The 25467-nt window shown below is 36.2% G+C and overlaps 2 long non-coding RNA genes across 7 annotated transcripts in view; both read left to right on the top strand.

The window, feature by feature from the left end:
• Window positions 1–25467, top strand: part of LOC107207985 — a 473398-nt gene that overhangs the window by 53511 nt on the left and 394420 nt on the right. The gene's annotated exons all lie outside the window — the stretch shown is intronic.
• Window positions 1978–13293, top strand: LOC107207986. Of its 2 annotated transcripts, XR_004498451.1 has the most exons (5): window positions 1978–2305; window positions 6320–6366; window positions 9268–9888; window positions 10447–11793; window positions 11906–13293. It is a non-coding gene; the product is annotated as an uncharacterized LOC107207986 (long non-coding RNA). The 2 variants fall into 2 exon arrangements; XR_002002022.2 differs by having other exon boundaries at window positions 9268–11793.

Consider the following 25467-nt stretch of genomic DNA (forward strand, 5'->3'; position numbering starts at 1 on the left):
GCAGGGGCAGGGGCAGGGGCAGGGGCGGAGCAGGGCCAGGTGCAGGGCCGGGGCCAGGCTGCCGCCTGCTGCCGGCCGCCGCACGGGTAATCACGCGTCTCCCCTCACTGCTGATTTGCAAGAGCAGATTAATCAGAGCGCGCGGCTTGATGAAATTTGCTGTTATTGTGCCCATTTTTAGAAACATCTTTTATTATCTTCATTATTCATTTACAGGGGACCGGCATCAATTATGCAAATGAGTTCACAGACTTTGCAGATTACTTCATTTGCCGCTATTGTTTGTGGAAATTTAATTATTAAATATTATTAAGCTTGCGTTTTCTTCAATTTTCCGAGGCTTAGTTTCATTTGATTTTTCCTCCAGCTGCTCTCGTTTCCTTTCAGTGCCAAAACAGCTCCTCATCAAAGCAGCTCTGGCATGTGAAGACCAAATAAAATCTCCTCAATTTAATAATTTTGATGTTAGTCCCTTGTTCTCAGCTGCTTGCTCAAAGCAATGCAGAGAGAAACGCAGAGCACATTCAATTTAATGAGTAGAAATTGAATTCAAGTTTGTTCGGAATTGACTTCAATTAAGCAGAGTCTTAATGATAAATTAATCTCTTTTCTTTATTCCCTAGAATTTGTTTTTCAAAGTAGGAAATTGGACTACATTGAAAGACCAAATAAAGAATACCAATTTTAACTAGATTATGGAACCGATAGCAAAATTTAATTCTTTATAGTAACGTACTTGGACAAATAGCATTCACTCTATGGCATGTATTATAATTTATATTCATTGTTACCACTCACACTTTCATGGCATGGATAAAATGGCAGTTGAATTAAATATGGGCCTGTAATAGACTTCAGAGTTTTAATCTTTATTAAGAAACTCTAATTGAATGCATAATTAGCTTTTCAGGGTCTAGGAAACTAGGTTTAATATCTATGTGGGCTGAAAACATAGATCAGGCATTTTTTTAAGAGCATTTTTCCTAAGTTTTTTTTTAGGAGAAATTATCTTGTAACATGGCTTGTATAAAAAGCCACATTTTAACTTTGTTGCAAGAAGCTGCATATAGAGGAGCGATAACAAGTTTTTTTGTACTCTGAATGCCCAAAGACAACTCTGGGTTGGTGGAGGGTAGTGCAACCTTCTCTCATTAGAACAAGTCAAGATAGCTTGTGCCTGTCCCTGTTGAAACATATAGGCCAAACAAGTCAATGCTTTTGAATAGCAGTGTGCCCTTTTCCTTCTGTGCTACAGTTCTACCATGCTTAGACACCTTAGTATCTTTGTTATTTCCCTCTGTGTTATTCTTGTGGTATGACTGCCATATGCTCTATATTTTTGCGATTTCAGAGAGCAAACTGTTTTTTCAAGAGTGGAGACTAATTTGGGTGCCTGCTCTAGGTTTTCAGAGGTGATCAGGCATCCTTATGATGTCTTCAGCTGGCCATCTCATGCCATTGGTAATTTATGAAACTTTGATTATTTTACCTCTCTCCTCAATAGTGGCAAAAACCCACTATTTTACTGTGTATGATTAAACTTATAAAAATATAATTAGGGGATCTTCAAGCTTCGTCTCATATATGCTTTTATTTATGTTTAAATGAATAGAATATGCACCCATAGTACTAGCATTTTAGAACTATTTTGCAAATATTCTATCCAGTGATGTCTCAGGTATGGAAGGTTTTTTTACTAAGATTAATTACAAATTCAGGGTGTGTCAAATTCTGTTCTTTTGGTTTTCAGTGAAGAGGGCGAGTGAGTTTGGCCAGCTGAGGAACATTCAGTCTTCTGCTTTACCTGCACATAAATTCTGTGGTTCCCAGTCACTGGAAAATATAAAGCAAAGTATATTGCTTTTAAAAGTATATAAGTATATATTAATAAGTATATTAATATATAAGTGTATGTATATATATATAAGTATAATAAATATATATTGCTTTTAAAATAACAAGTAATAAATTGAAAAATTTCTGTTAGACACCTGTTACAATCTGCACTGCACTTGTCAGCACCTCCTACTGCATGTCCAGCAGTGGTATGTTTCTGTTTTCCTAGTTTCCTGTTATATTTTCTTGGTCTAAAGGGTCAAGGGCCTGCTAACAGACTCTTTACACGACACACAATTGAAAATATTTATTAATGCAACATGTTTATTTTTACAGATCTGGGAGATTAGGTTTTACTGCTTTAAGGATACCTGTGTTCCAAAGATTTGCTCCAGTTTTCTGAATGTGTTTTTCAGTAAATAGCCATTTGGAAGTGGGAACCAACTTTCTCTGGAAATGATAAAGAAAGGTTTGTTAATCTTAACTTCCCATATATTTTGGGGATATGGTTTAGTGGTGAACATGGTGGTTCTGGGTTAACAGTTGGACATAATGATCTTAGAGGTCTTTTCCTTAATGATCAATGATTAAACTTAATGATTCTGATTTTCTATACTTCAGAACTGCAGTTATTTAGAAAGAGCTGAAATAAATATTTTTACAAGAAATTGCAGTTGCAGTTTATACATAGCTGCGTTGTTCAATGTAGAAATCAGTCCCTTTGTTCCAGTAGACATAGACCAGATTTATAAAAATATTAAGGTGCTCAGGGTCACAGAAACCTTGTAGAGGTGAGAGATTTCAAAGCTCCATCAGTCTTTGCAGCCTACATGTCCAACTGAACCTGGGTTTAGGGATGACACTGTAGGCGTCACACACATGTGTGTTCCGACAATTGATCACATTATAAAACATCTACAAAGAAGTCATTAAGATAGTGTTCCTGTTAGAAATACCTGTACTAGCACTGTGGTCCTCCATATTCCCTTGTATATCACTGATCCTCTTATCAATTTCTTCAGTACAAAAGCATTAAAGGCTTTTATTGAATATAGATCTTACAAGTTCACTTTAAGGTCTGACCATTAAACCAAGCTGTTTCCATCTATTTGTCATCATTTGCAGTAATGGTTCTCTAGTTTGGTGCCTGTCTTCTGCAGTCCCAGTGTTCTCTGATTAGGCTCCTGTGGACACCTGTGCAGATCACACTGCCATCTTTTCCTTTTGTCTGAAAAAGCCCTACAGGGCCCTATATGTGGTACAGTGAAACCGTTTCTCAAAGTTATTTGTCTTATGTACAAAGAAAGACCATATGTCAAAACAGCTTTTTTAAAAAAAACCTTAAAATTACTTTCCCCTTTTCACAACTGAATCTGATCTTGGTGAGCATGTCCTTTCTATTGCCTGATACATTTTCCCGGGAGATTTGGCATTTTGAATCTCTATCAGGCAGAAATGGGATGTCTCCGTAAGCAAAATTCAGCCAAAGCAGTAAGTTTCTTGGAGAGGAAAAGAGCTATAAAACCAATTTCAACTAGTGAGTATATTCTGCATCCGATCCACAGAAATACTGTGCATGTATTAATATGCCTTTTAAAACAGAAAAGTGAATGTTTTTGCAAGAGACATTTGTGTCAATTTTGGCAGTACTAGGGAGTATAGTTACTAGCAGATTTATTTAGCCTGGCTGAAAGCTCTAGCTCCCAACTTCTCAGAGAATGGTGAGGCAAGATACTTTAAAAGGAAATATGTTGTTTCTACAAGAAAGATGAAAGGGGAGGGAAAGATCATCTTCCTTAAATTATCCTTTAGCAATATGGAAGAGCTCTGGTTTGTTAGTATTTACACACCACAGTGAAAATAATGCCCCACTCATGATAGAACTATGGTTATTTTATATTCTGAGTTTATTTTCTGGAGATTTCAGAATAATACATTCTTATGATCAAGATTTTACAGCTTTCTTTAATAATTTCTTAATAGGCAGTATTGTTTTTAGTGCTGCTCTTTTCTACTTAATTTTTTCCTGCACGCTTCTTCAACAACTCCGATGGTAAATGCATGAGGCAAGAGTAAGGTGAAGTATTCAAAAGGTAAGAAATGTCACATTTATAAAATCCCTCTAAGAAGCAACTCTTGACTACATTGTCAGCTACTATTTCTGAAGTACAATTATTTCATCACTTCAGATAATTCAGCATTTTGTACTGTTGAACAGTTTGTGTATGCCAGAAAATCTGGCAAATCTCTTATCTGCTACTGCAGTCTCTAACCACAGGTCTCTATTCTGTTCTCATGGTAATGGTCAAAGCATGGATATGCTGATCCACCAACACCTGAGTGCTTTCTAGTGATTAATTCTGTAAGTACAGCTGTTTTACAGGTTTATTCTACATTACAGGTATGATTATCCAGATTTCAAGCCTGGCAGATGATCTGGGTAGCTATATTTAATTAACTGATAAGAACAGAACAAGGCTGAATTCTGGATGTATTTTTAATTTTCCAAGATGTGAGAAAGCATCCTAGAAATTTTTTTTCAGCTGTTTATTCACTGTTTTTGTTGGTCATGGGCTGGTCACTATTGTTGCCTAGTTTGACTATTTGTCAGATTTATTAACCAGATTAAGAACGTTGTGAGATGTGACTTGCATTTGTAGGATACCTGTACATGCAGCTAAGTTAGCTTCAAAGTAAAATCTCATCTTATCTCAAGCACTGCTGCTGCTTAAAAAACTTCTATAGTATATGACTGCTGTCTAAAAAAAAAAATATTTACTGAGGAAAGATGAGGATTTAATCACAGAAAAGTTTGTTGGTAAAGACATACTGGACTCTTATAACAGTGAAAAATATTGTATAATATTATAATCTGTCTCTGACTTTGTGGGAGAAAAAGTATGATATTGACGAGTAAATTATTATGTAATTAGACTGTACTGTAAACTATACAAAAAGTTATAGAGCTAAAAAGAATTGGAGTTTCTGGTCTGCCATGTGGCATTCCAGATACAGTTTCCTGACAAATCTCAAAGTTGAAAATCTTTTACTATGTCAAGAAAAAATATTAAAAAACAAAGTTCCATTATGTGGAGTTAGCATTATCACTTCTGGAAGGTTTGATTTCATGTGCTTCAAGGACAGTTTCCCCTTTCCTGTAAAATTTGATGCAGGTTTTACTGCAAAAGATCTGTGCTTTTTGTGGAAGCTCATTTCAAACAGTCTTCAGTGAGTAGCTTGCTTTATTCAGGCCTTCTCTTGGAAGACATGGAAAATGGCTGTTAGGAAAGTTTTCACTGAAGAGGAACTGGGTTCTCCTCAGTTTTTGTCTTGATTGAAGTCTTGACTAGAGATGGGAACAAAAATCAGGCCTTTCAGTCCCTGTTTTCCAGATGGAGTAGGAGAAGTGGAACTTCTGCAGCTGTGATATTGCCAGGGCTCTGGCTGTATACAGACCTTTGGATTACTGTAATTCTATTATTGATTAAGATCATTAGCCTCTGTGTGGTTCACAAGCTACTGTATAGGTGTGTCCTTTGGTTCACAAAGGTTAAACTTTGCTTTCTGTTCTGCCCTTCTAAACCAAAGACAATGCAATTAGTTTTACTACTGATTTCAGAAAGCATAAGCAAAAGCATTTCCCCTGATTAAAAATTTGTGAGCCACATGGAAACATTTCTTAAACAGCACTATATAGAATAAATGCACATTTTTCTCTCTTGCCCATAGCTGTGTCCTGAGAAATAATTTTTGTTGTAGCCCATGCTGGAATATCACAGTTGTAGCAAGCGTCACTAGAATGGGAAATTTACATAATAGAAATATCCCTTGTTTAAAGTGATTACTTATTGCTATTTCTTTAATCTCTGTTCTTATGGTAGCTGTGCTTAAAATCACCATTTCCATAGTTTGTGTTGGATGACCACATTGCAAGTTATATTTTGTTATTGCTTCCTGGTGGGTTTCTTATACCTTTCCCTGGAGCATCTTCCCTGCAGGAGACAGGATGTGAGAACCTGTGGTTCTGATCATGTTTGGCAATTCCTGTGATCGTAAGTTTGTGTACTGCACTGGAGCTTTGAAACTCTTGCATTAGACTGGGATATGGTTGTATTGCCCCGGGGATGCAAAGCTGAAGTACCAAAGGAACAAATTAACAGGATGTCACATTAAAGTAATTTTTCAACTCTAATTTAGGTAACTAGATTAATGTGAGTTCATTTAGGAATACTTAAATATAACATAATCACATCTAAATGATGTACAATATCAACAATAATTAAGGTAGAAAAATCAAATTTATGTAAAAAGGAGTCTAGACTTTCAGTGTTTGTACACCTCAAATACATCTGCTGAAAGATAGTCGAGTCAGAAATAAATGCTTTAAATTCCAAATCATGCAGTAAACTTTGACTCTGGGAGTCTTTCTGTAAGGAATTATTTAAAACCCAACATTGTCTTCTGGCCTGTTTTCCATTGCTAGGACTGGTCAAGCCCTTCAGTCCACTTGAAAACACTTTAGGATTTCTGGTAAGTACTAAAGCAATGTGACCACCCCCTATAATAATATTTTTTTTTCTAAAAATGAAGTGTATTTTAAGTGTTATCTTATGTGTGTGCTGTGGTTCTATTTTATAAAATGTACAAATGGTACAGTACCTTTTGACATGGATGTTTTAACTGCAAAGTAAGTTTTAAGGGTGAAATGCAGAGATGAGCTAGAAGAAAAAGAACCTTTGAAGCTTGTGATGTAAGTGAAATAGACTAAATATATGATTAATAAAGTGGAAAAACTAATTTTCAAATGGTTTGTTGAAAAGCAAGGAATTACATTCACTGGAGTAAGTAAGGTTACCCTGAGAGTACTAGCACTATTAATTCAGACTGGATAAACAGCAAAAATATCTGTTTTCATTTTCCCAGAACAGATCTCTTCTACTTTTTAATTTCCTTATGAAGAAAAAATCCTGTTTATCTATCCAGGAAATAAATTCCTTAGGAAAGTTTATCTCTCCAGGAACAAAATTCTTTAGGAGGGTGTCAATGGTCTTTACTGTGTAGCATTTCATCTTACTGCAATACAATTTTAAAATTTATTATTCAATTATTAATAGTGACTATTAAGTCACTTTAACAATTAAGAAGTAAATTGAAAACTCCAAATGAAACTTGGTAGGTTTTGATGCTACATGAAAAGGAAAAATCATCCATTGACTGATGACAACCTGCTGATTGAAAAATGCATTTTTGTTAAGACTTAAGGCTATAGGTGGTTATTGCATTCCATTGTACAGCTTCCTGGAAGTTTGCCTGATTTTAGTAGTTCTATTAGGTTGCACAGAAAAAACTCAGTTTCCTGTCTGCAAACTTTCTCTCTGTAACTGAGCAATCAGTTGGCTGAAATACAAGTTTATTGACATGTAGGAGGAACAGACAGGTATTTAATCAAGACTATGCTTAGATGGAAAACGAACCACTGCAGAATATTGTTCACATCTCTGTGTAGTGTATCTTATTAGAGAATATTTACCTCTGTGCCAAAATTTTCATCATGTGAACTTTTGGATCCAGAGCTTTTCCAAACCCCTGTTTAATTGGTGAGAGAAGTTCAACACTGAGTGTGAACATCCAAGTGATTTATAGCCTATTCAACACTACTGGTGTGGTAGTTTTGCAAAGGATGAGATCATGAGCAAGCAGAGAATTTTTCCTAATGAAACTATATATGTATACTGTGCCTAATATGAAAACAATTCAGAAGTAAAGCAAGAGAAGTCATTATTAGATTCTGTTCCTCAGAAGCTTGTTTTGTTTGCTCTTAATGCTTATTGTATGAATGCTGTTGAGAGATCTACCCTTAAAATATTTGCTAAAGAAAAAGAAATTACAGCTTGAACTTTTTTAGATTGCAATCACAAGCTCTTTTAAAGGAAATGTAACAAAATAAGGAAATCTAAGACAATGGGTGAAGAAAACATGAGTCAGAATAAACAGGACAGAATGAGATGGAGACTTCTGCTAAAGCTGCACTCTATTTCATGTGGGTTTGTCATGGTTTCACCCATTTGGAAACTAAGCCCCACATTCATACAGCTGCTTGCTCACTCTCCCACCAGCAGGACAGAAGAGAAAATCAGAAAAGTAATAGTCAGAAAACTTATGGGTTGAGATAAAGACTGTTTAATAAGTAAAGGAAAAGCTGTGCATACAAGCAAAGCAAAACAAGGAATTAGTTCACCAGTTCCCACAGGCAGGCAGGTATTCAGCCATCAACAGTCTCCATCAGGGAAAATGGTTACTTGGGAAGATAAAAAATGGTAACTCCAAACATGTCCCCCTTCCTTCTTCTTCCCCCAGATTTTCAATGCTGATTATGATGCCTTATGGTATGAAATATCCCTGCAATCAGTTGGGTTCAGCTGTCCTGGTTGTGTCCCATCCCATCTTCTTGTGCACCTCTGGGCTACCCACTAGTGGGGTGGGGTGAGAAGCTGAAAAGGCCTTGATGCTGTGTAAGCCCTACTCAGCAATAACTAAACCATCCCTGAATTATTAATGCTGTTTGCAGCACAAATCCAAAACACAGCCCCATACAAGCTACCATGAAGAAAAAGAAGGCCAAACCAGTGCAAAGTGTCAGTTTGCTGTGAGAATGGGAGGATGTGTACAGAAGGCAGTAAAATTGTCGCGAAGTACACTTCCCACACAACTGATCAAAATAAGTCTTACTAAAAAAAGGAAGTGACAATCCATAAACTGTTCCAGTGTTCTAGCACAAGCAGATTTTCTCCCATCAGGCATGAGAGTTACAAATGGAAGTATATGTGTGTCTAGGGACAGTAGTGTCACCAAGGTGAGTCACCTCAAAAGAGAACAGTTGGTGGAGGTGCTGTGTTCTCCTTGAAGGAAGAGGCACCAGTTGGTGGCTGAGTATCTCTAGCTGGTTCATAGGAAACTCACCCAGAGACTCTGTCTGAGTCAGCTATCTTTTAAGCCTGCTTCTTAAACAGATCACCTGATGCCTATCCCAGAGAGAGGCTGCCTAGGAGAAGGTTTGTATATGATACCAGCTGCATTATCTGTGGGTGAATTAACTTGGTTTTGTTCCATCTGCATAGCAGCTTCCATCAATATTCAGTTCTTAGAAAATAAAATGTTTTAGACTGTGACTGAGGTGGTGCCTGTTACCCACAACTTCTATAGCATTAGCCTTTGTTATTAACTCTGGCAAAATCTATTTTCCACTTTAGCTTCTCAGTAGTAAGTAGTAATTATTCAAGGCCTAGACTTGAGATACATAAAATAACCAGCAGTATCATACCCATTAAGCTGTCAGATTTCAGCAGGGCACTTGTGATATTACCTATGGCTTCTTGTCTTCCTGACTTCCTCTAACAATCTCCTCCATCAGCGGTGTCTCTTATGCCCTAGAAACTGCTGTCAGCGGCCTGGTGGATGGCTCATTTGACATGTCTGTCATGTTGTGAAGTGTGTGTAGGAGCTGGATTAAATGAAGAGAAGGTTGGCTCGTCTGACTGCCTACTGAGGAGCTTCAGGTCGGGAAAGCTTTCTCTACATTAGGACTGCAGTAATTGGAAGAGAAGAAAAGTAGAAGGCAAGGACAGCTTTGTGGTGAGGTAGGGAGAGGGAGGCAGCAGAGGCTGGATGGAGGTGGCTGAAGTACATATGCTATTGGAGTATAGGAATATTAGTTCTTCTCAGTGCCATATTGGACTTAGAGAAATTTTAAAGAAATAATTTACTGTCAGCTTTTTCAGCCTTAGACTTTTGGCACACAAAGTCCTCCTAATGCTCGAAGGCATTAGCTCTTCCTTCTTTTGGAAAGTTGAAGGGAGAAAACAGAAGTAGAGGAATGATGTGGAAGTATCTGTCTGCCTTTGGATAAAAAGAGTGAGACATCTTTCCCTCCCCTCCTGAACCTGAGTCTTTTGTGGAGCTCACACTAAGTTATAGAAAACTCAACTGAATAATTCTGCACTCTGTGGATGTCAGCTGCTTTTTACAATAGATTTATAATGTTCCCAAATACAGGTAAGCAGTGAAAATTTCTGATCCATTTTTAAGTAAAATGAGAGAGTTGCCCTTAAAATTGCATTAATGAAAAGTCATCCCTTTAAAATAGAGGAGAGAGTTATTTTTATGCAAGTGCAGATTTTTGATGCCAAAACAATAAAGAAAACCGCAGTTTGTTCCATTAAGCTTGTATCATATTGTCAGCACTTGCCCATATGGAAAACATATAAATTGTCATGAAAACATGAAAATGGGACAATTCAGTAATGTTTTGAGTAGGCTTTATAAATATCATATGTATTTTTAAATACATAAGTGATGCAGTTTTGAACACAAAAGAGCCACAGTTGTGGCAGCCAGATTTTGCTGTGTTCCCAGAGCAGCAAAATTAGCAGAGCTGCAAATGTAGTTATTTAAAAGTTGAAAATTTGGAATAAGTCAGAAGAAGTATTTGGAGATTTGGTGGGAAACTAATAAAAGCTAAAAGTGGCACAAATACACATTCTTTTTTCCCACCAGAGGTCAGAACTTGTGTGTGTGCTTTTAGATTTAACTGAGCTTTTTTTTCTTTTGTAGGAAGACTCAATCATTAAGCTTGACAACTTGGTGCTGGGGCACATTTTCACCTCATGGATGGCTGACGTTGTGATATTGGGCAAAGGGTAGAAATGTGAACAGCTCTGTGACCTTTCACCACATTATGAGCTTGTGTGGGTCTGGAAAGTACTAAGGCTGGGTCTATAGGTTTATTCTTACCCTGCTGTTAAACATACCAGTTGTACAGAATGTCAGAGCTCAATAGGTATGAATGGAAAAATGAGGCTATGCATTAGCTGAGAATCTGGCTCATTATGCAGAGAGGAGGAATCTAAAACTTCTTGGTGTTTTTTTTTCCCCTTACCTTATGCCACTACATGTGTTGAATTTGTGATGGCCTCAGTTTCAGAAAAAAATAATTTCAAGCACTGTTGAATATTATTGTGTGTATATTTCAGTAATTGGTGCAGGCCGGAGACTAGGAGGTGTTTGGCAAGCAGCAGTGTTATTTTGGGATCCACTGTGCCCAGGATTCCTTCACATGCTAATCATTCAGCAGCTTTCTGCCAAAATCCTTTCTGACTTGATTCCCTGTTTGTAGAGTCAATAACATTCCTTTCTTTCCCACCTTGTATAAGCCCTTCCTTATGGAGTTTAAAGTCTCCAGAGCACATCACACATGCCTAGCTAAGGTCTTGTAGTACTACTTCAGTGCACCTCCTAATGTATTAAATTGTCATTCAATGGTGCTCTGGGTCTTGAAAACAATGTCACCTGATTGTACTGGCTTAGCCTGTGAGTCTCCTGAGGCACCATCTGAATGAGAATAGCTCACATCTCTTCTCCGCAAAGGCCAGCTGGTGTGCAAACCCCACCTTTTTGTCTCTCCCTGCAGATTTGTGACCTACCAAATGGGGCTATTCCATCACTGGGAAGCTGTGCTTCCAACTGTGGATTTTTTACTGTTTTTTACCCTGGTGCTATGAGAATCTGCTTCTAAAGCTTAAGAAATCTACACTCAGAATGCCAGTGCTTTGAAAGTATATTGTAGAGGGATTCTGTATTGGAGCCTCCTGAGAGGGAGGAAAGAGAACATGCAATTAAAAAATAGTAATTCTTGTTGTTAGTGACATGGCAATAACAACAATGTCTGTCTTTTAAAAAAATTCCAAAGAGGTCCTACTGATTCATATTTGTATAGAAGCTGATATTGGAATGTGTATTTCATAGCTAGTGGCCAAGGGATAAGATAAAATTCTGGTACTGTATTTATATTGTGTTTTGCAGACATATCTAATCTTCAGTGGCATGAGAAATGTTGTAGAAAAGTATGTCATCAAAAATTGCTTCAGCATCATACTTAAAAATCTGTCCTCTGGAAAACAGGTCAGCTTTCACTGTAGCTTATGGTAATACACACAGACACTACAGAGTATTTTATATCTTATAATGGAGATAGTATAGATAATAATATACTTTCATCTATTACTTTTATCAGATCGTCTTATCTCCTTTGTGGCATCAAAAGCATGTATTCAGAGACGATTGAGACAGAAGTGTCTGCTTTATTTAATAAGCACATGAAGGGCCTGATTCTGTTTACACTGAAGTCAGTGGAGATTTCTGTCCTTGCTGGGAGCAGAAACAACTGTCTGAATTCTACTTACAGCATTTCATTAGTGTTCTTTATGGTATGCACGTGGCGAATGGAGACTGGCCTCTCAAATCATGAAAATATTATTATAATTGAAAAGATATTAGTGCTGTAACTTTGTTGGCAATTAACAAACCTGTCAGTTCTGTTCTGTCAAAGTGTGTGCGTGACTACTCAGTGTTACGGTATCTGAGTTCTGGCAGCAAAAAGAATTTCTTGCACATGCATATACATTTTAACATGCATATGCATTCTCTTTGTCTTCCAAGTAATTTTTCAGAATTTCCAAAAATTACCGTCTTGTTGGCGAAGTGATAGTGCAGGGCATTAATGATTGTCACTTTTCTCCTGTTTCTCAGTTGTCTTGAGTGTGGATTAGGAGGTTTTGCTTTGTTGTAGAGTTATTTGGAAGAAGATGATGTTTATGTTTCCTGCAATTGTCCAAATTCACCATGTAATACTGATTTTTCAGCCAATGGTATGCTAAAATTTTTAAAAAGTGGGTTTTTTTTATGTTTTGAAGAATTTCAGAAAAAAGTAAAATTTTAGAGTATCTGTGAATCAGGTCTTTGGCAATGCAGTGGACAATAAGCTTCTGCATCTGGCTTGAGAGGAAAAATAAGTTATGAGTAATTTCATAACATTTTCTTTCATCCAACAGCTTCTTTTGACTTTATGGTAGCAGTAATAGGCTAAAATAGCTGTCTTTTTGTGGGGTCTTTATTATGGAATATTGTTTTCCCTTCTGACCATATTATTGCATATTTTTAGTTCCCTCTAGGGAGGAAAGTTTCTGAGACACTTTGGTTGACACCAATTGTTTGTCCTTCTGCATCTCCCAAGGGGGTTGAAAACCAGCTATTAGTGACAGTCTGAGATCTTTTTTATGCTTCCAGAATAACTGCTTTACTATAAAAGCAGAAGTTAAATAGACAGTATAACTCTCAAGCCAGTATTCCTAGGCACCTGTGAGATCAAACCAGTTGAGAGTCACTTTTTCAGAAAGGTTTTAGAAGCTCAGCTCACATAAGCATCTAATTATGAGGATATTTTTCTCAATTTTGTCAGTTTCCTGAAAGTGTAAATTTAAAACTCAATCACATTAGTAGGCTTGTGAATCCACCCTTGTTGTATTTAGAATTTTTTTTTTTTTCACCAGAATCAGGCAGGATAAGAAACTGTAAAATTCTCCTATAAAATAGTTGAAATTTTAATAAAATGCATAAATCTTATTGATCTCATTAAAGGGGTTAGTTTTATCATCATTTTTTGTCTTTAATATTTTTAAATATGTCATATAGTTTAGGAGCATAATGACAGAAATTTTATTTTCTTTTTGGAGACACTAAAAAAGGTTCTTAATTTTAAAATAACACTTTAGAAAATGCTTTTCAAATTCAAGATCCAGTTAGATGTCTTTAAACATTTGGTGAGATTTCTGTACTTTCATTGATATGGTATGGAGAAAATATTTTCCTAGTTTTACGTTGCTTTAAGAGACAGAAGACATTTGTGGTGAATCATGGAGGATTTTAGCTGTGATATGTTACTAAAATGCATTTTGGCAGCAAATGGAGAAGTAACTACTCAATCTGTTGTGAAACAAGAAAGTCTTTCAACCTATTTTTCAAAGTGCTCAAAGTTCCAATTTGAAGGCAAGTCAAACAATAAAAGTAGTGAGCAAAGAAAATTAATGTGTATCTGGAATACTTTAATTAAAAATAATAATTATAATGGACCCATGGTGCTCACAAGCTCCTATTTTCTTCTTATTGTTGATTGATTCTACTAAATTTTACCCTCAGCAAATTATGTTGCTGTTCTGTTACATTTCATATTTGATTACTGAGAGATAGTGAAGCAATTTAAATGTGACTTTTAGGAAAAAATTAGGCTCTGGTTTTGAATTGAAGCAGTATCCGTTAAAATAAAGAAAGTTGTTTTAGTACAGTGATTATTTATAATAAAAGATTTTGCAATAAAGATCCCAAGCAAGAATTAAGTACAGGAATTAAATAGTCGGAAGACTGTCTTGAAAGCATGAAGCAAATGGTAACTAACAGGAAATTAAAACGCAGCCTTGGTAATGACAGAATTTAAACACATTTGATTATGGGAAACAATGAAATTATTTCTCATACATACATACTGCATGTCTTGCTTCTAACTGTAAATTCTCTATTTTATTCTTTATCCTGGAATGCTGAGTTTCTTCTGAGTGTGCTGTCAGCTCTATTGCAAGAATCCTCTTTCTGTTAGTAGCATGAGCTGGTTGTGCACAAGCTGTTTCAGTCTGGGAGCCTGCTCCTCATGTTCTGCCAATAAAGTTAAATTGCACATAGTTTTGTTACTTGGTGCACATCCTTTTGGACAGAACAGATCTTTCTTCTCTGAATTTGTAACTTTATAAGAAACTGTAATTTCACTTGAATTTGCAGTGATTCATGTATTTCACACCACAGTTCAGAATAATTCAGGTATTGTGGCAAGGAGAATGACTGTCAAACTGTCTTTACCATGAAACCTTAAAAGTAAGGTATGATACTGCAGATATTGAGGTGTATGAGAGTGACAGAGTTTGCCATCAGAGCAGCAGTCTTTAAAAGAGGATTGTGGTTCGATTGCCACAGCTTACTGAAAACAAAAGCAAAACACTTGTTTATTTAAGAACACTGTCTTTTATTATGTGTTCAGCAAGACAGAGAAAGTGACTCAGCAAATCTGATCTCATTCTGACTCTTTTCTTCCAAAAGTTGAAGAGAATCCAAATAAAGTGATGGACTTCAAGCAGTATGACCATGTTTACTTTTTTGTGTTTTTTCTAACTCCTCTGTGCAAGAAAAGGTTGAAGGTTGTTTGAGAAAGTGAATATTGTCAGAAACTTTAAAAGTCCATACTGAAAAAACACACTGATGTTTCTCAGCTTTGTACTTGTTTCTTGATACTGGACATCAATGGACTCAAGGCTGTGACTAAATTTGTACATGTTTTTAAAGGTATTGCCTGAAGTCGCATATGTCAAAAGATGTTTAGAATTTGAGCCTAATTTTCTTCATTCAGAGAGAGATGGCAGCAATATGCAGAACTGCTCACATGTCTTCAGGTGGTTTAGTTATAGCCTAGAGTAAGAGTGGAAAATGAGCTACATCTGCATACTTGAGAAAGAAGGAAAGAAGAATCACAGGCTTCTGTGGGGAAAAGGCATAACTGTGTAGTTCCATGGATACATCAGTGAGTAAAACGTATCCACTTCCTCCAGAGACTGGAAAAATGGGAAGAACAAAAGCAGTGCTGCTCTACATTGGAACATGAGGTGACAGTGGATCCAGCTTCTGAAGAAGAGAGAAACAGAAAACAAGTCTTAAACCACAGGAAGTATATAGAATGGAAAGTTTTCATGATTAGACGTGGTTTATGCAAAATACTATTTTGTAGCTAACTACTAATAAATAACTACTACTCGCTTTGTAATATGTTACCTTATGAGAAACTCAATCTGTTCTCAGTGTATTTTCCCACTTCCTTATTTTCTGACCAAAATAGACTTCATGGAATCTGTCATATTTTGAATATGAGATCTGTCTACAATTTGGTGGAAAGGACATATACAGAATAGTCACAGAATCAAACGTGCAAAATTCAAGAAATAGCTGTATCTGTCTTTTCTCAGTCTTCTATACTGTCTTTCTGTCAGTTTCTCCTTTTGTTTTGCCTGAAGCAAGGGCAGTATGTACATACCTAATTGTGTTCAAACATTTTAATAATTTAGACCACATTAGGAAAATGGCCCATCAGATATGGAGAAAGAACACAGGAAGAGTTTTATTCTCTGATTATGTTTTTTAAAAATAAAATGTTGGAAGAAAAAAAGTTATTAAGAAACTTTTATAGTTACTTAGAACTCCAAATAAACTTTAATTAATTTGATTTTTATAGACTAGTAGTCTTTAATCTCTATGGCAGAATCTGAAGTGTACCTGTTACATACTGGTAAATTAGTTGTCAATCCCTTGGGCAGTATATTTTAATATCAGTATTATATGGTAGATGATATAAATCTTGTATATGGTATTATTAGCTTAGGCAGCTGCTGACTTAAAAAGGCCAGTTTAACAAGTCACCACTGTATTATGTTTAATTAGGTACAGTTTATATAATGAGGTGTTCAGTTCTAATGGAAAGACATGCTGTGAGCAGCACATCTGCAGGAATAACTATTACAATCAGCATTGCAGAGACCCATGGAACTGCAAATTAGACTTACTTATCTAGAAATAAATTACATCCCAATGCCTTCATAAAGCTCATTAATTAATTCCACTGGCATAAAGGTCTTTTTCTTAATTTCATGTTCCATTAGCATAATAAACACAATTTGAGTTACAACAGTATGATCAGTTTAATGGATGCTATTTATTTTAGTTTTTTATTTAAAGTCCCGGTAACATAGAATTAACATCAATATGCTGTTTGGTCCTTTATTAAAAATTCCCATAGGATAACCAGCACAGATGTTCAATATAGCATCATATATTTGCTGCATTTTATGACTTTACTAATTGGCCATATGGAAAGGTGTTGCTTGGATTTCTTTCTTTTTTTTTTTTTAAATCTGATAAATTATATAGATTGTAATAGTCACAATTGGTTACTATGTGAAATTGGACAGGTTAATGTACTCTGCATGCTGGGAGCAAAACAAGAGTAAGCAAAGTTTTTATGTATGTGGATTCATAGTAAATAGTAACAATGTACTTCCTGGTGTATTACAATCAGCTTCATTTATATGTAGTTCCTGACATAATTGTAATTCTTTAATTTATGCAGACCCTGTCTAATCAGAATGAAATGCTGCTAGCTATTTGTTTAGTCACAGTTACCTTATAGACAATCTACTTGTTCCATTCAGCTTTTCTTGAGTCCCACTTTTCATGATAAACTACACTGTTATCAACATTCATGGTAAGAAGTTGTACATTATTAGAACAAGAGGTTTCATTATTCATCTATCTAATACTGGTTATTTTAGATGAAGTCCATATCTGTGATTTTTGTTAATTTGTTGTAGGCTAAAAAATGTCTTTAAAAAACTGTTTTTACCTTATATTGTGCATTTAATGCTAAACCCTAACTGTAATATAACCAAGCTAATTTTGTCATCAGCTTGGTTGAAATGTTTTCTAAGGCTTGTCTCCTATATTGTTTTTGCATTTCCTGATCTTATTTCTCCTCTCTGTATTTAGTATCAGTGACTATCTTTGCAAATATCTTCTCCTTCAGCCTTTAATGCAACTCCTTTCAAAAGTTACAGAGTGACTGGGTTGTACTCATGCGTCATGTAAACCCATCATCTGATTTTTCACGTAAAACTGATTTCTGTCTTTACACTGTAATTCACCTTTCTATTTCTCCCATGTTTTCCAAAATCATCAGGACCTGAGTCATTTATTTTTGCTAGTGAGATTTCCTTTTGTTACATGACTTCAATTATCAGAAAGAGCTGCAGCAGAGCAGATGAGGGCAGGCTGCCCTAATAGCAGTGTGTATGTCTGTATGGTCATGCACATACACAGGTACATAGTTCTCAAGGACCACATGGAAGCATTTTGCTTTAAAAAATGCTCCGTAGCTCATTGTATTTTTTGGTACCCCCAGCCCAGTACATGCCTGTACCCTTGGGATTTCCGGTTTGAGATTTTTTTTTAAAAAAATTCCTTTTCATTTATTTAATGACTGGATTTTTAGGCATTTAAACATGGATATAATCTTAAGAATGGAATTTTACCTTGAAATTTAGGTTTTTATTGTAATTGGAAATTGTCTAGCAACATGCAGAAAAGAACTAGCCTTTAATATCATCCCTTGTGGGTGACTCTGAGCTGTAGGAAACATAAAGCAGTGAAGTTGTATGATCAGAATAATGTCTCTTTCTTTGTAAATTCTGTTTAGTGCAGATGTTCAAATGAAATTTTTAAAATGAATCACTATTTTCAGATGTTTCAGTGTTATGGGTCCTAAGACACACGTCAGCAAAAAATGATTTTGCACTGAAGGACAAAGCATTATTACACAGCTGCATTGTCTGTGAATATAATAAAGACTTTTTGTGCACTATGTGGTCGCACTCTGTGAAGATAAAAGAGAGGTGACAATAGGGGATTGATTCTGTCCCGCATTTAAGAAGCGGTGACTTGAAAAGCTTATGTATTTTTAAATTCTTACATAGATATTTGTTATATTCAAGCTGGGAATATGTGTTACAGGTTTTTGACAACAACAAAAACAAGCTGGACAAATAGTGCCAAATTGTGGCCTTTTCCAGGTGATTGGGCTGGTTGTGGTTACATAGGCAATCATGTACAGTCTTCTTTGGCAGTGTAAAATGAACACCATTCCAATTACATGGGTGAGTATAAGCTAAACCTTGCTCAGGTGGCAGCAAACTGCTAGAGGGAATGGCCCAAATGCATTTGGAACAGAGGGAGAGGCAGATAGTACCTTTGGAGAACAGGGTATCGGAATGATACAGGTGATGATAGCTCTTATGACATTGCTATAAAGGGGGAGTGAAATAGGAAGCTGAGCAGTAAGGATCCATGGGGGTTCTGCAGTCACCTATAGAGCTCTATGTTGATCCCTTTTTTCTTTCTATGCCTTTCTGTGAGAGCTTAAACTTATCTCTTGCTGTTAGCCTTATTAGCTTGTGTTACATGGGCAAACACATTCTGGAAAATTTTATCCTCAGATAGATAAAGAAGAATGTAAAACCACATTGCTTTACTAGTTGTAGAGGGTTATTTCTATATTTTGTTTGTATATCTGAGTCTGTAAGTCCAATTCACCTACAAAATTATATTCATAATGACAAGTAACTGGCATAGAAGATTTTGGAGAATCTTCTACCAAAAATTCCCCTGATCTCAGAGCTCCTGAGGTATCATCTTATATGAAGCTGAGCACTTTGATTTTTCTGGTAGTGCATTGGGCATCTGACATCTTGCTGTTTTTTTCTTCAGCTATCTCTTTTCATAGACACCACTATTCTATATCCACTTCTACCAGCAGCTTTGCACTTGGCAGATGGACAGACAGTAGTTGGCTTTGTAGGGTTAAATGCCTGAAACTCTTGTAGAAATTTTCTTTGGTCTGTTGGATTCAGATTAACAGAGAAGGCTTGGGGTTAGAGAGAACAGATTCCTCAATTGCATCCCAGTGATGACTGGGTTTTCTTAAAATATGAGTAGATGTAGAAAGGATAATACTTGGGCAATAAGTCCTAAGACACACATTAGAAGGAGATGATTGTATATTGAAGGGCAGGCTGTCTTTAAACTGCTGCATTGCATGTAACTCTGCAAAGAGTAGATGGAGGGCTCAGAAAGGAGAAAATCTAGTACAACACTGAAGTTTCTACATATAGGTTTAGTCTTCTTCTGAAATAATGTATCTTTTGAATATTGCTTGCTGTCTGATAGAGAGAGAGAAGTAGCAGAGAATCAAAATTAAATTGGCTTCTCGCTGTGCCTGAGGCTTAGGATAGAAATTTTTGTCACTGAGGAATACAGAAAAGCATAGCTGCAAGTATCATTTCACAGAAATGGCTGGTCCTGGGAAAATTTGGCTAGAGAAGGGGCAAATTACTGTTAACTTTCACCAGAACCTGATCAGACCAAATACAATTGAGTCAGAATAAAACACCTTTGCCACATAGACATAAATGTCAACTGATTTCAAATGGAACTGTACTGTGTTATCTGGTAAGCGAGGCTCTGACAAGAATATTTTTACAGAAGTTGAGAGCTTCTCCAACCTCTCAACAATACCTAGAGACTTCTGATCTCATTAGTGTCCCAATAATAAGAGATGGGTAATTTCTCATTTATTTAAAACAGTATGGTGAATAAAAATGCAATTGAAATGCTTTGTAATGTAACCTTAATACAGACATTGACCAGGTGTCAGGTTGGTACAACTAAGTAAAATGTTAACACAGTCAGACATGTTTCTTAAAGCCATTTCCAGAGGATGTTGCTTGAATCTTGGTAATAAATATTTAAGGAGCAGAAATCTTATTTAAAAAGCTTGTAGGACTACAGGTGTCTCTTCTCAGAATAGAGACTATGCCCTTTAGCAGTTTATGTCAGTGATCCTGTAAGCACCCAAGGAAATGGATGTATTCCTTTCTGCTTTGGAGTGCTCTCTGTAGTCTGTCCTTTGCATGGTCTCCAGGAGGCAGTATCAAGTACCATGCTCAGGCCTTAGACTTCAGACCACAAACTGTAGGTTTCTCTGCTTATTGTTTTTTTTTTTTTTTTTCCCACAGTTCTTGCTTTAAAAGGTAGGTAACTTTTGGGAAAAAAGAATCAGAAATATGTGGAGAAACTGAACAATAACACTAATGTTGAATCCACAAGCCTTGTAACCTGTTGCATTTGTTTAAGCAGCCACTTTTAATTAAAATTGACACTGTTGCACTCAGGTAAACATTAGTGGTACTTGAAAAGGGCACCTAATAAGTGATTTGTAGAAATTCAGTACATATAGCTGAACTCCTTTGAGAAGTTGCTTTGTTCTTGTCATAGTGCTTGAAGTTAATGGACAACTGAAATAGAATGGCTGTACGTGTCATACACTGAGTGAAGAGGACTGACTTAAAGCCATTAGCGTCCAGAAAAGAAAGACAAAGGCAGAAATTACATTGCTTCCAGATGAATCCTAACTGTTCCCCAAATTCCTTGTGAGCATGACAGGCTATAGGAAGGCCATTAATCGGAAGGTCAGCTAGAGCAATTTTAGTCAGATTTTGTTGATTGAAAAAGCACCAGGAAACTCTCTAGAATGTTACAGAATCTACAAAATACTTTTTAAAAACTGGTTTAATGGCTTGATGGCCTAAGTGACAATTCTACCTGTCATACTAAAAGGGAAAGTTAGCTTTCAACTCTGTGTATGCTAGAAGTGCTAGAAGGGCTGAGTTATGCTGCAGTTTGAAAAACCAGTTAATTGTTTTTTTGTTTCTTCAGAATTCTTTAATGCAGTTAAAGCATAAACCTTAAAACTCCCTTCCATTACTACTGTTATTGAATCGATTTAATGTCACTCCTCAATAGCTTCTTTGCTCCTGAAGAAGTATTTTGGTAATAGATCTTTATCAGCATTTTCTCTTTAACAGTTTTAAAAAATAATAATTTGATAGTTAGCTCCCCCACATTCTAATATAGATTTTTTAATAAGCCTCATCAATCATACTTACTATAATATTAAGGTGCATTTCAAAACAGTCCACTCTTGACATCAAATACGAAATACAAAACAGGTACTTGAATATATGCAACAGGGAAAACTGCACTGTAGGTCATTTGTGTGTTTGTGTGGAAAAACATGTCTCAAACCCTTCTCTTTGATTAGCAGATTTGTCAGCTAGAGCTTTTAGTACTGAAATCTGTACACAACCTCTTGTTTTTTGACTGTTCATTCCTCCCACTTCTCAGTCATTATAACAGCCTTTGTATTTGCTGGGCATCTGTATAAAGTTGGTTTGGTAGGAGGCACAACTGTCTACTTCAGTTTGCCAGTCTTGAAATTCTGAAGTTAGACTAATGCTGAAATGACGATGGAGAGAGAAGGACTATCTTAAAATCCTCTTTTTGCTAACCAATAAAAGTTGCTCAGCCAAAAAATCTCATGTATTTATGGCCTCATGATTAACATAAGGCAGCGTTTGCTCTTAGGCCTTTTGTCAGCTTTGTTCTTCTGTCACTACTTTTCATTCTTTACTCGCCTCCTGTCAGTAAATCCACATGAACAATAACAGAAAGATCATTCTGTTAGTATAATTAATACTGTAATGCATCTTTGCTTGAACTGACTTATCTGCTGCTTGAAGCTTGAATAAATGTCCATGAGTTGCGGTAAATCTGTTTCTCTGTAATGGAGCAAACCCCAAATACTGCATAGCAAAGAATCATTGAGCTAGAGTCACTACAGCTCTAATTCTTGTATCCTTGGGCTCTCAGTACATGTTGGATACCACTTGCAGTTTTGGATGAGGAATTGGACAGGCTACAATAATAAGTGGTCTAGTTAGTGCTGGCTGCAGAATAACTCCTTGTACCAAACAAATGGTGTTTTGCTGTAAGAGGGGGAAATGCTACTGTTTTAGATTAAAACCTTTCATTTTCCCATTTTGGTTGCAGACATTTTTCTGTACACTATGGAAGTACAGTTCTGAGGAAGGTAGAGCAGATGTGCATTCAGGCAGTGATATTTTGTCATTTGACTTAGTGCAAGGAGAACTAGGTGACATTTTAAAGTTCGTGTTATGTAAGAGGTCAAATAAAATAATCTAATGATGCTTTTTAGCCTTGAAAATTAATTAACCTGTACTATGGGGTTTTTAAGGGATAAGCTTTCTGAGACTTCTTTTCCATTTCATCATATTAGAATGTAAACAGTCTTCATAATTGTTAATCAGTCTGGTTTGTGGAGATTCTGACCCATTCAGGCCCAAAATAGAAAAAAAAAAAAAAAAAAAAAGCTGATGCAATGTTTACAGAAGTACTCCTGCTAAATTTTCTTACATTTGGTGATGTCATTCATTTGGATGAGTTGTATTCATAGTATGTACAAACACCCTTTTTGAAGTGAGAGAAACTACCCTTTGTGCCACTCCTAAATAACCTAGCTATTTTTTAAACTTTGCATAAATATATATGACTTCACTGTTCATATAGCTTGTCATGAAAACTATCAGTATCAGCTGTTCCCTTTATGCCTAGATATTATACAGCTGTCAAAGAAAAAAATTGCATTCTTCCTTTCCCTTAATATTTACCAACTTAAGAGATTTTGATGTCTGTTGAACAATCTCAGAAGGAAATAAATGACTACATAGGGTGGAACTTCCAACTATAAGACTCACTGTCTTCTTTTATATTTCTTAGGCCGTTTTCCATAAGTGCAGTGAAATGGAGTACAAGTGCCCAATGTGTTGGAAACTACACTGCTTTTCACTTCCGTTTTGCTTTTTACCTTTTGCTCTTATTTATCCTAAATAAAATTATAACTTGTCCTGAAGAATTTATCAGTTAAATGTGGTATTGTAATCAATTTTATGAGTTTTTAAGCTAAAGTGAATATCAGATTGCAGCTGAGGGCACTCAGAACCATGTGGGTGTGGCCCACAGTGAAAGCTGATGTTTGAGGAATGAATATTGTATAATAGTTTTAAAGAATTGTTAGATTTCATTATGAGTATTTGGTTTAAACTGGTGGAAAATTGTCATGCATAGAGTCATGCATTTCACTCACAAGAAGAAACATTGCATTTTGTTTTCATTAGGCAGTGTGTGAGCAAAGTTCTATGGTAAATGTGACTGCTTTAACAAAAATCTGTTGCAAGGTACATGTGAGTATTTAATGCTTGTGAACAGGGTCAGAAAGAACTGAGACCCTCCTGTTGAGTCATGTGGTTCAGAAGGAGCCCCCGTTTCATTCTAAACTCCTCGGGAGTTTAGATGCGGCTGGATCCAGATTTAGTCCCAGACTTGGTGAATGATTTATGTCTAAAGAATTATGTATGCACATCCTTTTCTCTATATCACTTAGATAAGATTTCAAAGTTTCAGTGTGTTTATTCCCAATTCACTTACCAAGTATTTGATACAGTAAGGATAATTTTAGCATTCCTACTCAGGTACTTATCCTAATAGGCAGCCCATTGCTGTTCAGGAGACTTTAATGGGCCCTGGGCTGTCCATAAATATATGGAATGAGATGATTGAGTTGTAGTCATATTTGTATACTGACTACAGATGTTAGCTTTGCTCAGATTTGGCTTGAGTAGGGTATTGACCAACATTGTGGTTTGGAGCATGCCTTGCTCAAATTAGCCTTTGGCTATTGTGTTGTTATGTCTCCCCTGAATCCACTTTAAGCTGGATGCAGACATCAATACCAATCCATCTATTAGGACCACCACTGGTGGTTATCACTTGTCCAGGTTTACAGGAGACAGAGTTCAGGTTGAGACAGAGAAGGAGAAGCACACTGTCACAAAAAGCATGGCAACAGGACAGGATGTACATTAGGATGCAGGATAAGATGACTGCCCTGGGAAAATAATATACTGCAAGATGTATGTCCTGATTTTAGATAATGCTTTAATGAGAGTTTATAACTTGGAAAGCACTCCAAACCTATATATATTGCATTCAGAAAACAAGCCTGCAGGTTTCCTTGTGTTTTTCATTTTTACTGTCACGTGACAGCTTAACTTGTTACTACTTGATTATAATTAGGTACTTGATTTTCATCAACAATAATTTCTAAGTGGCGTACTTTATGTCTTTTTAAAGCAGGCTTAGCTTAATATTGTGTGATTTCAGCCAAGAACATGAATTCCTCTGCCTCAGTTTATGTTTTCATACTATGAGTAATTTACCTAACTCAAATGTAATATTCATCACAAAAAAAAAATTATGTAAAATTTTAAGCTCCTACTGACGCTAGGAGTAAATTGAACTTATCCCCCATACTATGTTACATTAACCTCTGAAATCTTGACTGAAACTGATGTTTCAGGCCTTGAAAAACCCACTGTTATCATATATAGCATCTCTTTTCTCTTATTAGCATAGCATGCATCTGTTTTAATTTCATTGAACAGTTCTAATTTCAAAGTCACGTGTTTTTTGGGTTTCTAACCCTGAAGAACTACCCAGGATTAATCAAAGCTTAGTCGTGTAAGGAGTCTTTTGATTCTCTTCCTTTTACTTCTTTAACTGGACATTGCCTGTGTAAGCAAAATCAATATTAAATGTTGGGAAATTAACATAAAAGGTTCTGTCACCCAAATGAGGGTCCTGGAGAAACTGGAAAACTGCTTACATTTACTTCAACTTCTGCTTAGTGTGGTGCAGTCTGAAAGGGAGTTCTGGCAGCACCCAGACATGTGCATGTAGGGTTGAGTTTCAGTTTTTCATTAAACCATTTTCCATGCAAAGTAAAGGTAGTCAAAAGAAACTGAACAGTAAAGTCTTACTGGAAAATTACTACTGAAAAATTGCTTCAATACCCTGTGTATTTAAAATGTATGAATCCTGATTGGTTTCCATTTATGTGGTAGAGTCCTAGGCTCTTGTAAGGACACCAGTGGAAAAATGGCTCAGGGTTATAAAGAAAAAAAATTATAGAAACCATTTTAAAGGATGTTTTAGTGAGGGAAAGGTATGAGGAGGGAAATTCATTGTAGAATCTGCCATGGGCAAGCAAGAGATTTGGAAGGGAAAAGGAAAAAACACATTTAAAAAAATGAGTGTGGACTGTTAGTGAAAAAATGTTGGCTACTCAAAAGTATGTATCTGAGGGAGAACTGACCCATGAGGCCTGAGCTTAGAAAGAGGTTC

This window comes from Parus major, chromosome 8 (genome assembly GCF_001522545.3).
Source record: "Parus major isolate Abel chromosome 8, Parus_major1.1, whole genome shotgun sequence".
NCBI lineage: Eukaryota > Metazoa > Chordata > Aves > Passeriformes > Paridae > Parus > Parus major.